Here is an 18233-nt window from a genome sequence, read left to right as displayed (position 1 = left end):
GTTGCATGAGGTATTGGCAGAAGATAAAGCTCTGCTCCTTCAGGTTTGTTGAGCAAAAAATACAATAAAAAAACAACTATCAAAGAATAAGCCACTGTGAGCCTCTACAGCAGTAAAAGAACGTTTGCCTCTAGATTCAGAGGCTATAGGGAACCACAAAGTGTGTTAGAAACTGCATTAAATCACCTTACCCTGTCTCTGCTCTGAGCTCTTCCTAATCCAGATCTCTTAACCACTGCTAAAGCTCCTTCTTCTCCTTTGAGGCCTTTCCTCCTCAATGCACACACCATTGGCAAGTCTGATCTTTTTTTTTTTTTTTTGGTTACTAGGATCATCTTCCTGCTGTGATCTGCCACAGGACACCCAGTCGTTGCCAAGAGTCCCCCAACCCTGACATCAGGTATTAAAACCTGCTTTTTTACTTGGCCGTGACACGGCTCCCTCAGACACCCGAGGCTCCTACAGGCCCGGCCCCGGCCCCTCACACCCCTGGGGCCAACCCCTCGAGCCCCGAGCCCGCTATGGGCGGCGACATCGCCTACCCCAGGCCCTGAGGGGCTCCCCCCCGTCCCGGTTTGGGGGGCGGCCCCCCAGCCACTAACGGGAGCCGCCAGACCGTGACCGGCACCACGGAGCCCTCGCTCCCGCCGGGACCGCGCAGGCGGCTGAATCGAGCGCCGATGCTACAGGGGGGCGATCGATGAGGCGGCGCCGCTCCGCTGCCTGCCCGGGTAGCCGAGCGCCGATGCCCCCTCCCCTCCTCTCTCCCTCCCGCCCAACGGCGGACAGGCCGTGGAGCCGATCGCCGAGCTGCCGCGCGATTGGCCGCGCCTGGCGGGGGGAGCCGCACCTCGGGCGGCGGTGGGGCCGTGGCAGGAAGCGGCGGGGACGAGGACGGGCCGGCGGACACCTTCCTTCTCTCCTCCCGCCTCTCTCCCAGGCGCCGCGGACGTGGCCCGCTGCCGCCGGCCGGCACCAGGTGAGCGAGGCGCAGGGGCGAGAGCCGCGGCCGTGAGGCGAGGCGGCCGCCGGCACCGGCTGAGGGGGCGCGCGCCGAGGCTTCGCCTCTGACAGGCGGATCCCGCCGGGGTGGGGAGGCGGGCAGCGCCGGCCGGGGCAGCGGCGGGGAGGGGGGCGCTCAAAAAGCACTTTCTTGCCGTCCCGGGGGCGTGGGGGGTTCGCTACCGGCCCGGGGGGTGCCGGTGTCCCGGGGGCGCCTTACGGCGAAGCTCCCCGGGGGCTGCGCCCGCGGAGGGGCCCGCCCGCCCGCTCCCCTGGGGCCGCTGAGGGGCCGGGATAGCCGCCCGCCGCTTGAGGTGAGGGGGTCGGGGGGTGCGAGCCCCCCGGGCAGCTGCGCCCGTCCTGCGGCGGCTGGGGTGCGTGGGCAGGGGACGGGGGGCAGCTCCCCCGCGGGTCGTGCTGGTTTCCGCGGGGCTCCCGCACGCCGCCGCCGGGCGCGGTGGGGGAGCTGGCGGGGAGCTGTGCGGGAAGTTGGAGGTACGGGACAGCGGCTGCGGCGCGTTACAGTAACCGGTGCGGAGGGGGAGATGCCTCGGTGGGAGAGAGTAGACCGGGAGAGAGCAGGGAAAGCGCCTCCGTCCCCTTCACCTGCAAGCCAGGGACTCTGTCACTGCTCGGATAAGCGCTGTTTGTCTCTTAAGGTTACTACCCCTCAGATCTGTTTGTAAGTAAGTAGTTTAAAACGACATCAGTATTTGGCCTAGTGAAATTCAAGTGTAAGGGGGAGCTTGGTTACTGTCAGCTTTCTGTAAACTGAGTTGGCAATAATTATATAATTCTGGTCTTAGCAGATGTATCTGTCCTTTTAATGACATTAAGAAATGATTTACTGTAGGTGCTGAATGTCATCTAGCAGCACTCATATTTGCGTGGGAAGGAGAAAGAAGGAGGACACTAGGCAAGTACTAAGCCTTTAGAATGTTGTTTTATATATATATCTTTTTCCTCGTGTCCTTTTCCCCCTCCACACCCCCTTCCACCTCCACCCAGAACATAAGCGGAATTAATTCCCTAATCCTATAACCATGATACTTCAAAAATTTAGTAGCCACAGACTAGCCCTTGTAGCATCCAGGTTTTCCCTGGTCACTTACTCAGCCTGGCCAGAAATGAGCAGCTCCATGCTGGATTTGCTGTCCACAACCAGGGTGTTCTCCTCAGGATTGTGCTCCAGCAGTTGAACACTGATGTCATAGGTGTGCGGAGTATTCGGGCTCAGCATAGAGTCTAGTGGCAGTTGCCATGTTTGTTTAAAAACAGCAAAACAGGTGGTGCTGGTATGGCCTCCCTGCTGTGCAGAAACCTCCTAGCAGGAGGACTTACCCAGGCTGTGGGAAAGCTGTGCTCGGTTCTACTTTCTGTGCAAGAGGATTTCAAATCACTCTGCCCATCTCACAGGATAGTGATCTAAATATGAAAGCAGTTCAGGGTTCTGGATCAATGGGGGATGCTCCTCACCTCTTCTGTGAAAGCTGTTCTGCAGTACACAACACGATTAAAAATTAACTGGGTAAGAGCACAACGGAGGTGTGACACTGTTGGCCACAGTTTATGGTGTTCATGTTTGGGTGAGGAAAGTGGGCTCCAATCTGTTCTCTAAGGTTTGCTTATATATTTGCAACAAATGTTTAGGATGCTACAGGGCTTAGAGTTATGTAACTTATTTTGCTAGTAGTCATTACTTTAATATATCTTGTACTAGATCTATTAGAGTACATGTGTTGGTATTTCTACATTGATAATGGATTGTTTATGAAGTAATATACCATGCTTGTTCCTTAAAACTATATTATTTCTGGTAACTAGCTAATTCTGAGTTCTCAGGGAGTAATGTAATAATAGGGAGTGTTTTAAATGTGAATACCTGTTCACAAACTCTCTTTTAACATTGAAATTCATACAAATATCTAACAACTTAATTCTTTTATGCGCTCTCAGAGAGGCTGCAAACTCTTCCTATCTGCATTAATGTATAGTTTTTTCAGGTTTTGTCAAATCAAGATTTCTTACTTACTCTATAGCTCATCGTATAACTTCCTTTGGCATCTGATTTGAGAACTTGACCTAAATTGTTTCCATCTTCCCCTCACAATATGAGGGTTTTCATATTGCAAACAAATTCTTCTGGATGTATATTACAGTGATTCTCTGTATGTACTTCCCTTTTGCTTAGTTACGTACATTATCAGTAAAAAAGGATCCTTGCAAGTCAAAACTTTTAAAGATTAGATGTTTCTACTTAGGTGCGTTCCGAGTATGGATCTTGTATCAACAAGCTTTTTGCTGTTAAATTTATTTTTCATAGTGTGTTGCAGGATGGGGTGGTCTTTCAACAGAACCGGCCTGTGTGCCTTCTGACTAATCAAGCTGTCTTGCCTGTGAGAGAAACACCGTATGCAACTAGCCTCGAGTTTTCTGGGCTGACAGAGGCAGTGCAGGAAACCCTATGGCTGAGGAGGAGAGGGCTACAGCGTTGGTGAAGTTTGCTGCGCAAAGGGTGGGGTCAGTGAGTTTGGACCAGGAACAGAGTAGTTTTCTCCATTTACAGGTTTTCGTTCAGGTTGTTCTGCAGCCTCGTGGAATGCTGCAACATTCACATTATGAGAAAAGGCAGAGGAAGAGGTGTTCATTAAATGCTTTCAGTTCTACTTATTTGTTGATTTTACAGGGAAAAAAACTTAGTGTCTAAGTTTGCTTTTAAACAGAAAACAGACCTTCTATTTTAAGACAGAGTTCAGATTCTTTTAATAGAACCCATCTATGGTTCAGTCACAGAATTTACAACAAACTGAGTTTGAATAGAAGTGCAATTTTAGTATCAAAGACTAAAGAACTAGTTTTTTATAAAATTGTATTTCAACACATGCTCAGCTTTTATAATAGATGTGCTTTTACACAACAGGAACAAAATAATCAAAGTTGTAAACCCAAAAGAGTGTTTTATTTTACGCTTATTATTTTGAAACTACTTCCGTATTTGAAGGCCATTGATTAAATCAGAATGATTTGATTGCCTTTGGCTTAGTGCTGTGTAATAAACATTGTGCAATTGCATTGCGCCTGCTTGTTCATTAGTCCTTTCAAGGGTAGCTTAGTGAGTTTTCCAGACAGTCTTGTTATCACTCACTGAAATCACTGCAGTAGGTTTGTTGTCATTTATTGAGTGAAACATATTTTAGAAAGTATTGATAAATGTAGGAGTTCCTTAGATATTTTGGGTAAAAAGAAGGAAATCTCTTTTCCTGTTTTTACATAGGTAGCACACATTCTGTCTTTTCATTTTGATCTGCTGGCTGTATTACAGCACACGAAGCGCGATTGTATAATGTGCACTGCTTAAAATCATCATTGGTATTGCAGGCCAGGAACTGTAATCTTTGTGAACCTCAGTTCCTAATTAATGAGGAGGAAAGTTGAAATAGAAATTAAAGTAAATTAATTGGGTGTGGTCATCATCTCCTGAGCTACTGAAGGCTGTTGGAAATCAGAGTGCTCTCCTAGTTAGTTATACTGTGGCAGTTTCTGTTGCATCTTTATAAAGCCCCACTTCACAGCATTGAAGAGCAATACTTCTAATGTGACATGTTGTGCTTATTCTGTAGAGCTATATCATGGGTATTTAATTTTTACTTCCTGTTGGAAATGTGAAAACATATGTTTGTAAAGGTCGGTAGGTTTTGCTCTCAGATTGGAGAAAGCTGGAGTACTGCTAGTATTTTATTTTTAAAAAAAAATTTGTTGTTTCAGTGAATTCAAAGAAATTGTGGCAATTTAATTGTCTAGGTGGCTCAGGTAAGCTTGCTGAGGATGGCAAAGAATGCATTTGATTTGAGCAGTTTCTAAGTTTTCTTGTTTGTATACTGATCCTTGTGTTTGTGTTGTCTTACTGGACTTTCCCTTTGTGTAAGAAATTGTTAGTTTAATTTGTAAGGGCAGGGAAATTTCAAATTTAATATAGTGAGCTTACAAAACAAGTTTGTCTGAGTTGTTAATGAAGTAAGCATTTATGCCCTTGAACAGGTAATAGCTTGATGTTGATGTAATTACTATTTTTTCCCCACCCTGAATATTAGGTCAAAATGGACTCTGGTTTATTTCGAATTTAATGAAACCAATGGTTATGTGGGAACGCGCAGTTGCATGCCTTCCTACTGTGCTACAAAAGGCTTTTAAATAAGGACATTCTCACAGTTCGTTTGACATAATAATTTCAGTCTGTCTTTCTGAATATTAGTATAATTAGGTATGGTTGGATCATGGGGGTTAGTTGGGCAAAGCTTGAGAGCATAGCTCATTCAGATGAACTAATCTTCATCAAGTTGCCTTTAAAGTCTTTGGCTGGTAAATTCCCCCTGTTTGCACCCCCTTCAGCTGTCACTGTTGATTATGACACTGGGTTGAGAGACCAGGTAATTCCTCAAAAGAAGGGCAAATAGTGACTTTGATGTGCCATGTTTTCAGGCCTTCATGCCTTTGCTTTGGTATGAGCAGCCTTTATGCTGTGGGTTGTGCTGTCTTTGGGAAGACGGAGAAAGCTGTTTGTACTTAATCTAAGAAATTGTTACTTTAAGAGTGGAGATGTTAACCCCAAAGTCTTGGATAAACTCCTGTCTATAGAACTGTATGCTGCCTACTGCATTTCCCTGTAGTCTGAAATGTGTACATGGGTTTCTTTCGTATTTGTTTTGGGTTTTTTACTTTTCTCACAAACAACTCTCCAGAATTACTGTGATGTAGAGTGTGGCAGATGTTATATTCCAGAGTAACCGCTCTTCAGCACTAGGAGGAATTAATCTGGTATGTAGTGTATGTATTTTCACATTTGTTAAGCAGTTTAGGATGAAAGGTGTTATGACTACCAGACACTATAATCATTTTATGAGCTGGATGTCTTTATTAGATTGGAATTGAAGAATGTGTGCCAGATTTTGTGTACAGTGAGTCTGCTTCTGGAGAGACACAAATAGTGTGCTCACTTCCTACATTAAAACTTTTTTCCCTTTAATTTTAAGTAAGTGAGCTGCAATTCTGTTACACAGAATCTGGCATAAAACTGAGTAGATTTATTTAGGGTTGCCCTTGAACATTGTGAGTGTTTAAGCCAGATTTACAAGAATATAGTCACGGATGATTCATGTTGAGATGATGTTTTTCTTCCTTGTAATGGGACTAGGTAGCATATGGTATCGCTGAAAATTGTTAAATGCAGAGCACTGATTTATTACACAGCAAAAAGTTTGGATTTTTAGTCTAACGCTGAGCAGAAAGCTTTGTAAACAGCTCTGGCTGCTGGTTTGAATTGGCTGCACTACTGTGTTGTAGTGGTAAATTTTCAAAAGTATTCCTTTAAATGAAAACATCACTCTTCACAGTTGTGTATGTGCCCCCCATTGCAATGGAGTGAATATATGAACTCACTGGATTTTTCATTAAAGGAGAGGGGAATTATTTTATTTTTTTTTAAAGACTGCCTGAAACAGCTTTGAATGTATTGCTCATCAGCTCTGCCTTGACAGTTCACCTAGCCTTTTAGCCATCCAGAGGGATGCTTATTTTCTTACGGTTCAGTCATGCTCTATGGGATGACAACTTAAAAAATGAAATCCTTGTCTTATGTGGGAAGTAGAGGTATTAAGACTCTGTAAATACATAGTTTTCTTCCAGTCTAGCCAAAACCTCTTCCTTCTGTGTTTTGGCGTTTGGTTTTGGCTTTTGTCTTCTTTTTTTGACTCCTGGAGGGTTTTTTTGGTGGGGCAGATAGGAAAAGAAAATACTCCTTGACCCTTCCAGTGCGCGAGGGAAAGTGTACTAAAGTACAGTTATAGAGAACATAAATTCCCATTGTCTATTTCCTTGTGCTCTCCTGATTTTTTTTTTATTCATCTTTTAGATGATTATAATGTTTTCGGAGCGGGCATAATTTCTGCTGTGGCTTTGTAGGTCTTACTACAGCATAAGTGAAGCTCACAGGTGCTATAGTAATATAGATAATAAATAGCTGGTCATAGGAGTACATTGATTATGCTTTTTCAAAAATGAATTAAGCAATAAGGAGGAACCTTCCATTTAAACCTTAGAGCAGTATTTGTGTTTGTCTTTTCCTTTAATAAAAAACTTGATTCTAATTTATTTGTAAACATTAAAGTACTGTTTAAGACAGACCTTATGCCAAATTTGGTACTGCTATAATGGATTTACCATCTCATTGAAGGAGATGGGAATTAGGTCAAAGATACATAGCATCTGTTAGAAAGAATATATATGCTCCCGCAGCTTTGTAAGTTTTTGCATAAAAATCAGATGAGTCTGTTGTCTTACTTGGTTTATGACAATCTGCCTTTCAGTTCAGGGTTACTTGTGTGTTTCTTTCCTCTTATTTTGACTGGTTCAGGTAAAGTTTAAGTATGCTGTATCCTTAAGAAAAAAAAATACTTGACATCATTAAAAAACTGATGTTATTTAATAAAAGGAAGTAGTATCTATCGTTAAGGGAATTAACTAATGACCTCTTGTTACCATCGCCTCCAGGATCTTAGATCCTCCCTTCACTTGCCTCATTCTTAGTCATACATTGGAAAAGGAAAACAGGCTTTCCCCCCTCCCCCAACTCCTAAGCAGTTTCTCAACTTCAGATGAACTGATCGTTGACCTAAACCATGTGAATAAACTGAAGTCAAGAAAATACTCCCTTTCCTCTTGCAGAACATACTACTGTTATTAAAACTTGCCTAGCATGTCAATTAACTCTAGTTCCCAGTTTTCACCTGTACATAGAATATTTTGTAAAAGCACTAGCCTCAAATGAATTTTAATTTATAACATTTTTAAGATTAACATTGGTTGTGGTTTCAGTTTTAACTCTAAGCTTCTTTCAAAAGAGGGGAAAAACATTTCTTATCTGGAAAGTATGCGAGTGGCAGAGCAGATAAGATAATTGAGACCTAAATGTGAGCTGGGATGGAAACAGTCTCTGTTAAGAGTCAGGTCTCATCCGCTTTGCCACAGTCAGGCGGTGCTTTAATGCATACTAATGCGATGAGTTTTCTCATCCTGTGGAGAATGCAGTGAATTTTGACTCTGCTGCTTTTGCATTAAGAGACACGAGCCTTTAGCTGAAGTCTTAGAGGCTCATATTTTTACAGTCATGAGCTTTTTGTCATTTGGGAAGCAGGCAGCCAAAAATAGGAGGATTTTATGGCTCTCCTGCCTGTAATCACATTTTGCTCCTAAAGTAAGGAATAGAAATAAAAAAAAATGTTCCAACTTGTTACACTTAGGCAGTCATTTCCCAGAATTTCTTGTGTGCATTTCCTTCTCTGTGGAGGATAACAAGCTTTCCATTTTCAGCTCTTCCCATAGACTAAAAGCGCCTGTTATGGTGGTAAAGCATGTGTGTTCAGCACTTGATAATGGCCCAGGTGGGTGGGAGGTAGTAGTGCAGGTATCTAAAAGGACAAACTACTGTAATTACTTTTTAATACACTGTCTTATTTTTACTGTAACTCTGCTTTTGCAATTTACAACTTTGTATTTTAGGGTTGCCTTACTAGAAAGTATGTAATTTCAAATGAAGTTTGACTTACAGAAGCAGATACAAGAGGCTTTTTTTTGTTACAAAATCAGTATTAGGCTTAATATTTTGATCCAGGAAATCTAGTCCAGCAATTAGACCTGCTGCAGGTGTCAGAAGCTGTAATCCAGAAAAGGAGCTGGTTCTTTGTAGCGCCGTATCAACCATGACATGAATCAAAACATACTGAAGTTGCACATTTGGGAGCTATAGAAACTGCAACTAAATGTGTGATACACAACAGGAGCAGTTCAGATCCTAAAGGCTGACTGAATATTACTTTGGACAAGTGCTCCAAATCTCAGGTGTGTTGGGGTCCTTCTCTACATTTCAGGTTTCCAGCTTTATGTTATAGTGAGATTTCTGCTAGTATGGCCACGATCATTTAACACCTTAGAATGCAGTAGCAGAAAGTTGCTGACTAAGGCTTGTTGTTAATTTTCTTTTTCCTGGCTACCTGAGTATTCTAGACAATGTTGTTTATATTTTTGAGCAGTTTTATTGTTTCTTGATATACTGAGTCCAAACCAGCCATAGGTGGTAAAGTGAGGTTGTGGTGTGATCTGTTACACATTTTGTATTGGATCCAGGCTCTGGAGACATCCAGAGAGGCAGAGGGTCAAGAACCCCAGTGTACTGACATGCAGGCTGGTGACTGGAGCCCCAGGCTACCAGTACAGCTCTGCTGGTGTTTAAGGTCAACTCCTTGCAAATATTTTAGGAAGGCTTATATTCAAATGCTATTTATAAGACCAGACTAATTTCTTTCTTCATAATGATGGTGTGTTGGCTGATGACAGGGCAGGAATCTGGAAGATCTGGATTCTGTATGCCACTAGTCAGCTGCATATCCGCAGGGAAGTCGTTTGCTAGCTTTCTGCCTCAGTTTTTTATCTGTATTTACATGGGGAAAAAAAAAAAAGCTGACTAATACATGTCTCACAAGGCTATGAGAGCACAGTTAGTAGCCTCATGCTGTGAGACCTTTGGAAAACACTATAGGAATGTTCAAGGGGCTTATTATGGTTAAGGCCCTTGCAGTGAGAGAACTGGTTAAGCCTGGGTTATTGTTAGACCATTCATTAAGGAGACCTAATAGTTGAAGCTATGATAGTAGCTGTTCCTGGTTTCACCTTCAATTACCCTGGGCAGATACAGACTGCTGCAATGCTGGAGCGCTGCAGTGATCTGGAGTAGAACTAGAGCATATACATTAATGTTTGAGTCTGCCTTGAGCACTTCATTTCTGTTTCACGGCAGGTTTTGCATGCAGGTCATGCTGTAGCCTAAGTGAATTTTTGCAGTTTAACATCATGATGATTACTTATTCTGCCACTAGTGAGCCTTTAGCACCTTCTTGCCAGAATAAATACTATATATTCAGCTGAATTTTTCCTGTGTGTTTGCCTAACACTTTTAATCTGCCATGTTTTGACTTTAAATTGAACAAAACAGTAAAAAAATGTATTAGGCAACAGAAATTCTAGTACTCAGTATTAAAAGGTGTAAACTAAATATTAACCTCTTGAGATTTGGCCATCTTCAAGCTCAGGTTGTCCTTTCACAACCTGTAGTCTTTTGACAACCTGTGAAACTTCTGTGTGAATGCTCATGTTGTGGTTTTTAAAAATTCATTTGATAGTATGTTGGTAAAATACCTGTCAGAATTTTATCCCTTCTGGCCAGCATTATAATAAGCAACTATGCAAGAAAAAGAGAAAAACCGATTTTAAGAAAGACTGGCTATCAGGGTTTTTTTCCAAAACTAAGTAATCTTGTCAGTTGTTAGCAATGGGATCTTATTAAACTTTAATAACTTTCTTAAAATTCAGCAGTGCCACACTCGTGTACTTGAAAGTCAAGATACAGTCTTGACAACTGAGGTCTAAATCCTTGTATTTCTGTTTGTGTTTGGAGTTTCATCTCTTTATGATTGTATATGCAAGCTGTTTTCTGTGTCTTGACAATTTGAAATGTATTGACTGAAAGAAAATTACAGACTTGGATTCCTATTAAACACAGGGCTTGAGGAGGTAGAGATCAGGGGTTTGGGAGCATGAAATGGGTTGTGAATGTTAAATCATGAGTCTGTAAATTAACATGAATTTTAAGTTGATGTTACTGCTGAATTAAAACCAGCTGTTACTTTAGCCTCTCCTTGCCCCCACTGAGTTGTGTTGGCATAACCTTTGTGCTACCAGAGTGTGATACACAGTTAGGAAACTGATCCAGCTGCAAAATAACCATGTTTAGCAAAGCCAGTGGTCTGGGGGTAGGAACAGACAGATGGGGAATGAGGGTGAGGCTGAAAGGTAGAAACTTCTCCCTAGGGAAGTAGGGGCAGTACTGCTGAATTATACAATGAGTTACTTTTTTTTTTTTTTTTAAGAAAGATAATACACCAAACAAAAAACCCCACATACTACTGTTGAGTGTAAGTTCATGAGTAAATTAGTGAGTTTCACTTTCTGTTTCTTGTGCATGAGCAGGGTCTAGCAGCATTTGTGTTGTCTTGGGCTGCAAGCTGCAGGGCTGAAGACTCGAATCCAAATCAACATGACCTCCTTTCACTGCATTTTACCTTGTGTTCGGAAAGCGCTTTTTTAGGAATCCCATGTTCAGTGCTTTATATTGATTATGCCTGCCTTTTGGGTTTTTTAAAATGTTTTTGTGTTCAGATATGCAATATAAACAAGGAAAGGATTTTTTGCAAGGCTGACATGTTTTGCTGTAAGTTAGTTTTTCTGTGTTTTATAGCCTATGCAGAAAAATATCCTTGCCTTAGGAAATGGGGGAAACCCACAAGCAGAATGCTTGTCTCGGGCAGTGAGAATACACATAAGCAAACAGGTATTGTCAGACACAAAGTTTTGTTTCATACTTCGGGTATACATCAGCTTTTCAAAATGTTGGGTCATGGCACCGTATGACAGGAATCATGTGAAGGTGAAGCTATGTATTAATGTTAAAGTCCTATTTGTTCTTGAAGTGTGAGAATTACTTGCAGTATGTAACCAAGAACCTAAAATTAGAAAAGGAACCACCAATGCATATAAACTTTCTTCAAATAGATTGTTTCACTAACACAAATGAGGCAAGTTTCCATTTGTTTGCCTTTTTCTTTACAAAGATCTTTAGTTTAGGTAAGCAGTACAGCACAACAGCAATCTTTTGAGCATTGCTGAGCCCACCTGGCTTCCAAAACCATCCAGGGCATTTGTGGTGAATGAGTAAAGAATAAAACATCTCATTTAAATGACATTTGGCTTCTGGTGGCAGGACCTCCCTGTCCAAAGAGCACTTGCAGCTGTTGTCGGTGAAGCTGTGGGTAAGAGTCTCAAGGGTGTGTAGAGAGGAAGTCAAAGAACTTTCGCATTTACGATCTCTGTCTTCCCAGTTGCCTTAAACAAAAAGGACAGCTTAATTTGTGTCATCATTCATAAATTAAGAACTCTTGAGAGGTTCAGCTGAATGCTGAGTGTCTGGATGAAACTCCCTCTCTGTCCTGTGCTTTTGTATTCCTGCAGCTTGATAGCTGTGTTGGAGATGGTAAGATTGTGTACATGAAGAGTTACCGCTCTCATCTTGGGTGCCTGGCAGAAGGAACTTCCTAGTGCTGACTGCTAACATTGAAGAACCACGGGTGTTTGCTGCTGCTCTCAGCAAAAGGGGGATGTAGAGTGGAATCTACCTTCCCCCCAGCTGAAGACTGATTTAAGACAACAGTTGCAAAGCTCAGACTGACTTAATGAAATAGTTTGCTATCCTTCCAGTCACCAGAGGTCTGTCCTGGTTGAGGCAAGCAACTAGGAGGAGTTGTGGTGGTTTTTCTTTAAAAAAAACCAGGGTATTTAAAACCAGACTTTTGCACTTTGGTGGTTAACTGGTGGTCAGGGAGCTGCATCTATACGCAGCAGGGAAGATTTTGGTTCCTGTTTGGGTATGTGGCACACCCTGCCCAGGCTGCTGTGCCCAGTGGTTAGCGTTCCCTCTGGAGGTGCATTAATATGAGGTATATGACCTGGAGCCATCTCCTGGTCTAAGTGCATTTTTAAATAGGACATTTTAGTGTCAGGGTACCAGTAGAGAACAAAGTCTTTTGAATAACTGTCATGTGATTTATTCTGTCTTCTCAGGGGAAAAACTGTATGTGATGTAGAGGGGTTTTTCTATTCATGAATTTGTACATGCTGCCTCTTTTTTTAGAGAGGGCAGATTAGAGGAGAACACCTTTCCTTTTTAGTGGAAGCTTGCAAAGATTTTTTGGAAGGCTTTTGCTGCTTCTGTACATTACTCTGATGTCTAGGACCACCTTTTGAGTGGGACATCTGCACAATTAAGTTTTACATTATCCTAGGTTTCCTTTTTTTTTCTTCTTCACCCACTATCACTTTGTATCACATTATATTTTATGTACAAACAGTGAAACACAAATACACCTAAAATGTTCTCCTTAAAAGGTTGCGTTTTCAGGGAGGTTTAATCCCTGTACTGGCATTAACAGCAAGATAAATGAACATGCTGATGTTCTACAGTGAGATTAAACCAAATTGTTTTAGTGACACTTCAAGGTGGAGGGCGCAAAGCTCAGAAATGAAAATTGCTTTTCTATTTTATGAGTAGTCAAAATATTTTGGAATTAAAGGCAAAATTGAAGTTGAGTAAATTGATATTTTTTTTTTAACTGCTTGTACTAAGAGCTCATTTTATATAATTACTGGGGTGTGACTTTAAATTCTGGGCAGGACTTTGTGGCTTGTTAGCATCAAGTTCAGCTTGTGATGTTGCAATGAAGAAGGAAGTGAACGTGTGCGTGCTTGGGGAGGGGGTGAGCAAAGCACTTCTGCCTAACCGCATAAGGTGGGAATTGCAGCTGGCTGGTTATTTTTAGCTTCTATCTCATTCTGAATGTGAATCTTTTTTTCATCAGAATGTTTGATAAATGAAGGTTTTATTGTTTTGAAGAATGTTTTTCACATTAAAAAGTACTAAACATAGACGACTTCTTCACCCCATTTTTATTCACTAAACCTTTAAGTCTTTTTAACCTCCCAGAGCTGCAGGACTGGGTGTGATGAATTTCACAAGTATCTCTATCTGCTGTTAATTTTCGCATTTGTACGTCCGTAGCTAAGAGTATAAACATACTAGGGATTGGAAGGAAAGGTGAGAGACACCTTTTAGATCAGCCTCTGTAGCTGGAGAAATACAGAAGCTTAATTAAAGGAAAAAACTAAAAATAGTGGGTCTGATTTTGCTCCTTTCTTGCAAAAACCTGCAACATGTTCGTAAGGACTTTTTTGTGGGTAGGAGAGACAAGAGATACCATCAGTTTCCATCAGTGTGTTTTCCAGTCACTTGTAGTAGTGATTCATTTTTGTTCATTTGTTCATCCTGGCCTGAAGGAAGACATATAGAATGTTTCCATTTTAAGTTCTTCAGCATAGTGGATGAATAGACTTACCCTTCCTGTGTTGATTTTTGCCACAGTGGGTGAGCTTTCCTTCCTGGGATCAGTCTGTTTTGCTGCACTGGCCTAAAATATCCACTCTCTGAAAGCTCTTGGTGTGCTATCAGAGCACCAGTGGAAGAAAACGTTCTAACCATTTTGCTTCAGGGTTGCTGATCTTAAAATGCACTGATAAAAATAACAAGCTTTCTAAGCACATATAGCAATGTTTTCCTGGCTCCCTGCCTCTTCCCGCCATATTAGATGCCATTAAAGGCTACCAAAACTCAACAATCCCCAAGTCAAGTGCGTAGTAGCCATGTGCATTTACTGCAGCATTAATAGTTTATTCTGGGCTTTCTTAAAGGAAATTAAGGAAATTTTTAATAGATGGAAGCCCTCTGCCTGCTTCCATGGTATGGTAAGTATCACACAAGCAGCAGTAGTGCATGCATGCTTTTACTGCACCAGGTAGTATTCTTCAGCCTCTGGTAACAAGAGAGAGCTTGGGGATCCTGAGTTGTCTTCTGGTCTTTGGTTAGACTGCCAGCTGCACAAGTTGTGTTGCTACTTTTGTAAGGAATAGCTGTGAAACAGTCAGCTCACTTCAGAAAGGCCAGTAAAAAGCATTTGGAGTTTAAGTACTGTCTGTATCTGCTGACTTGTCACAACAGCTCTGAAAAACAGCGATGACCAGAAGAGATGAAAAGCTTTCTGTGTGCAGCAGAGGGTACGTACCCTGCTGTAATTTTGGGGCTGAAAGAGCAGAAGTAGAGATGGCTCATGGTAACCTTTAATAAACAGCATGGTGCTGACATGACAGTGAAATGCTGCCATATTGGGGCACTGGGGCCATATATTTTCTCTCCTTATTTACTCTTATACAATGTGTCTTGAAATTATTTTTATACTGCTTTAAACTGACTCATGCTGACTCAGTTTAGCTGTGAAATTCCAAGGGCTTACAATTTAGAGTAAGGTTTTCCTCTATTACCAGAGCATCTCTTATGTTGATCTTGAAGGATCTGCTGCTCTCCCTGTCGTCGTCTTTCCCCAAGACCGTTTCATTCACCAAGGTCATGTTAGGCTCAGTCTACATTTGCAAATATGTTTGTGGTGGCTCTTTCACATTTTCTGCTGAAGAAGCTGCATTGAAATCTGTGGTGTCTGATACTAAATAAGAAAGACCTGGTGGTGAATGCTTTCAATTACTGGTTGCATAAACCAACTCCGGTAGGAAGCACAGGGCTAAGAGGCATTTCCAGGCCAAGAGAGGCAGAAGTATTTGTAACAGTAGCTAAATTCCTTGTAACTTTTCCAGAATCTTTATAGAGTAATCTGGGCATATTCCACTGTTCTCAGAAGCAGCTTTAAAATTTTATCCTCCCTCCTAAATTACATGCCAAATGATGCATTTACAGAATTGAATCAAGAAACCTCTGGTGGCTCAAATGGAAATCTCAAACCCGTATGTAAGGTTCTTCTGAAGTGTGTAACTTACAGCAGGTGGTCAGGAAGCTCTGCTGCCTGTGTTGGGACTGACTTAAACCCAGATCTCAAACCCCCAGAACTTCCAAGGACAAATGTGTACCAGAAAACAGACAAAATTTTGCTGTGGAGTATGTTTGAATAGCTTCTGAGCATTAGAATATTTGCTGGCCTGTAATTAATTTCAATTATGATATGTTTTGATTGGCTGTCAAAAACATGCTTTTGAATTTGATGCACATTTTGTGCTGGTCATCTTGTTCCTTGTCCTTAAAGTGGTGGTCCTCTGTCTGTCCCTGTCTTTGGAGGTAGTACAGCCTCTTGAAGGACACTTAGGCTTCTGTGTAGCCTTTAAAAATGTGCTAGTTTTGTTTAGCATTTGTCTTGGGTTACCCTTTGAGATTTACAGGGCATTTTATGTTTGTTTTGACTGTTAATTTATCTCACTTTCTCAGTAAGTCCAGTCTTTTCTGGCAGTGGGTTGTAGGATGGGAGGATTAGGATGTTCTCGGAGCCTGTGTTTGGAGTGCTGTGCTTCAGGGTGAGCACTTGGATTCTTTTTCCCTTAGCCTTTGTGTTGAATGTGTGATTGAAAAGGCTGTGAAATTAATGTGATTATAGAAATGAAATCAAGGGTTTGATGTCGTAGTCATTCAGATGTGAAATGACCTTGCTGCTTGTGCTTCCTTTAGCGCTTCTATGGTATTGCCCCATCTTTGGTAACAAAATACTCTAAAAGTCCTGCTGTTGCATAGTGGTGGGGCTTCTCCCACTCAGCTCATTTATTAATTTGTAAGCGTGGCACTGACATTTCAGTTGAAAACTATTTTACACTCTGCAGACTTAAACGTTACTGGTCGTATTTACAGTATAGTGGCTGGTTAATAAATATACACTTGGCAAGCTGTGGGATGCTTGCCTGCTGTGTTATTATTAACATGTGGTGGGAACGGTTGTCTTCCCGAGTAACACTCGTATAGCTATAATGTACACAAAATGTTTTTTAAAACACTATTTTAAAATGCTAGTGTTCATATTCAGCTGTTGACCAGAGATGTGAATGATGCAGTGATGAGAGTTGGTGGTCTTTAAATTGCTGAATTAATGCAGATGTACTTCAGGGTGGTTTTTGTTTGATTGTTGTGGGTTTTGTGTGGTTTTTTTAAGAAGCATTTTGAAGCTGTACATGTTCTGTGTGTGTATAGTAGGGTAGCTAAATCATACTCTGGAAAAGACCAGTTTAAATCTACTTAATCCAGGCTAGGTGAATGTAGAGCTGCAATATAAGATTCCTGATGCCTGTTAGTGTAATTTAGCCTAGACTTACGGGTGCACAATGTCATACTGAAAACAGTGTCATGCTGAGCTCACTCTGCATCCTATGAAGCCACCTCGGGGATGCTACGCTTTGTGAGCACTGTCAGCTGAAAACTAAATTGGGACAACCAGATCACTGCATGGATTCTGCAGATGTTCTTCAGGTGGAACTTCCAGTGATGACTGACATCATGTGCCCAGCAGTCCTTACTGTTCGGAGATCCTGCTGAGTCTTAAAGCTTCCTGATTCTGCAAAATCAGTTCTTGCAGTTCTTGTGAGTGGGGGGAGCAACAGTGCTCTACTTCTCTCCATCAAACAGTTAAGCTACTTAGAAGCCATAGTTTTATTCTTTATAGAGAGGGAAATAAGACGGTGCAAGCACACCTTTATATTATATACATAATTGTGCTTACATTATACACTCTTCTTGTACTAATACAAACTCTTATGCATACAGTTAACATTTTACTAGAAAGGTGAAACATGACAAACATGAAAATAAAACAGCTACCTGTGAGCTTTTCTTCAGACTCCCAGAGATCTGTGTGACAAATCTGTTTTGTTTTGTATTTTGATCATGCTTCCTGTAGCTTAACTTAAAATATGTTAGGGCAGATGTTTGCCATTGTATGCATAGGCCTCCCCATCTAATGTACTTTCCTGTTGCTTCAGGGAATTTGGATTTGCATTTTTTGGAAAGCAGGAGGGACCTGGGATTTGAATGGATTTCCATATGTAGAAGTTTTGGTTACAGTGTTCAGGTTTTGTATCTTCATCTCATCTGTGTAGCACTGATTGCAGCTAGAAACAAGATACTGGATACATTAATATGGCTGTGTTGACATGTTTTGATTCTGCTTTCATATTGAATGAATTGCATTGCACTTGAAGGCCACATGACGTCTGAAAAGAGAAAACATACTGGTAAAATTTATATTCTCCTTTGGAACTAAACGAGCCATAAATTGCTGCGGTACAGGTCTGTGCCTTACTTTGTTGCTACCAACTGTAGTGATGTGGTTCGTTTGCACAAACCCTGAATTTATTGTACATATTTGCAAAGAATTCCAGCTACTTTGTATGGTGTGATACCTGGAAATGCCCTAATCGGGAATCTTCTGAAGAAAATTCAACAGCTGGGAAAAAATAAAATCATCTTATGCTATGTCTGATGCTGATAAGGGGGTTCTGTGAGTGCTGGGGAAAACTGTGTGTTATTATAGTTGTTTTATCACCTGCTATGGAAGGCTTGCTTATACCACTGATTGCAGAATAAGCAACTTTTATAAGTTGAAAGTTTAACTGAAAGTTTCTAGTTGCTGCTTTGAACTTGCTCGTACAGTTCTTGTTACAGTGCTCCTGTGGTAATTAAGCACTTGTCAACAGCC

At 41.5% G+C, this 18233-nt stretch overlaps 1 protein-coding gene across 2 annotated transcripts in view; it reads left to right on the top strand.

Moving 5' to 3' along the window:
- The first annotated feature begins 812 nt into the window (after window positions 1–812).
- Window positions 813–18233, top strand: part of TAOK3 (TAO kinase 3) — a 93918-nt gene continuing 76497 nt past the window's right edge. The window contains exon 1 of one of the 2 annotated variants that reach the window (XM_037392069.1): window positions 813–979. The gene's annotated coding sequence lies outside the window, so the exon portion shown is untranslated. Of the gene's footprint in view, window positions 980–8875; window positions 8896–18233 lie in introns of those variants that run through there. The other variant, XM_037392158.1, reaches the window with a different exon arrangement.

This window comes from Falco rusticolus, chromosome 1, assembly GCF_015220075.1.
Source record: "Falco rusticolus isolate bFalRus1 chromosome 1, bFalRus1.pri, whole genome shotgun sequence".
NCBI classification, from domain to species: Eukaryota; Metazoa; Chordata; class Aves; order Falconiformes; family Falconidae; genus Falco; species Falco rusticolus.
Note: the sequence above shows the minus strand (reverse complement) of the source record. Positions and strands in the feature narration are given on the sequence as shown.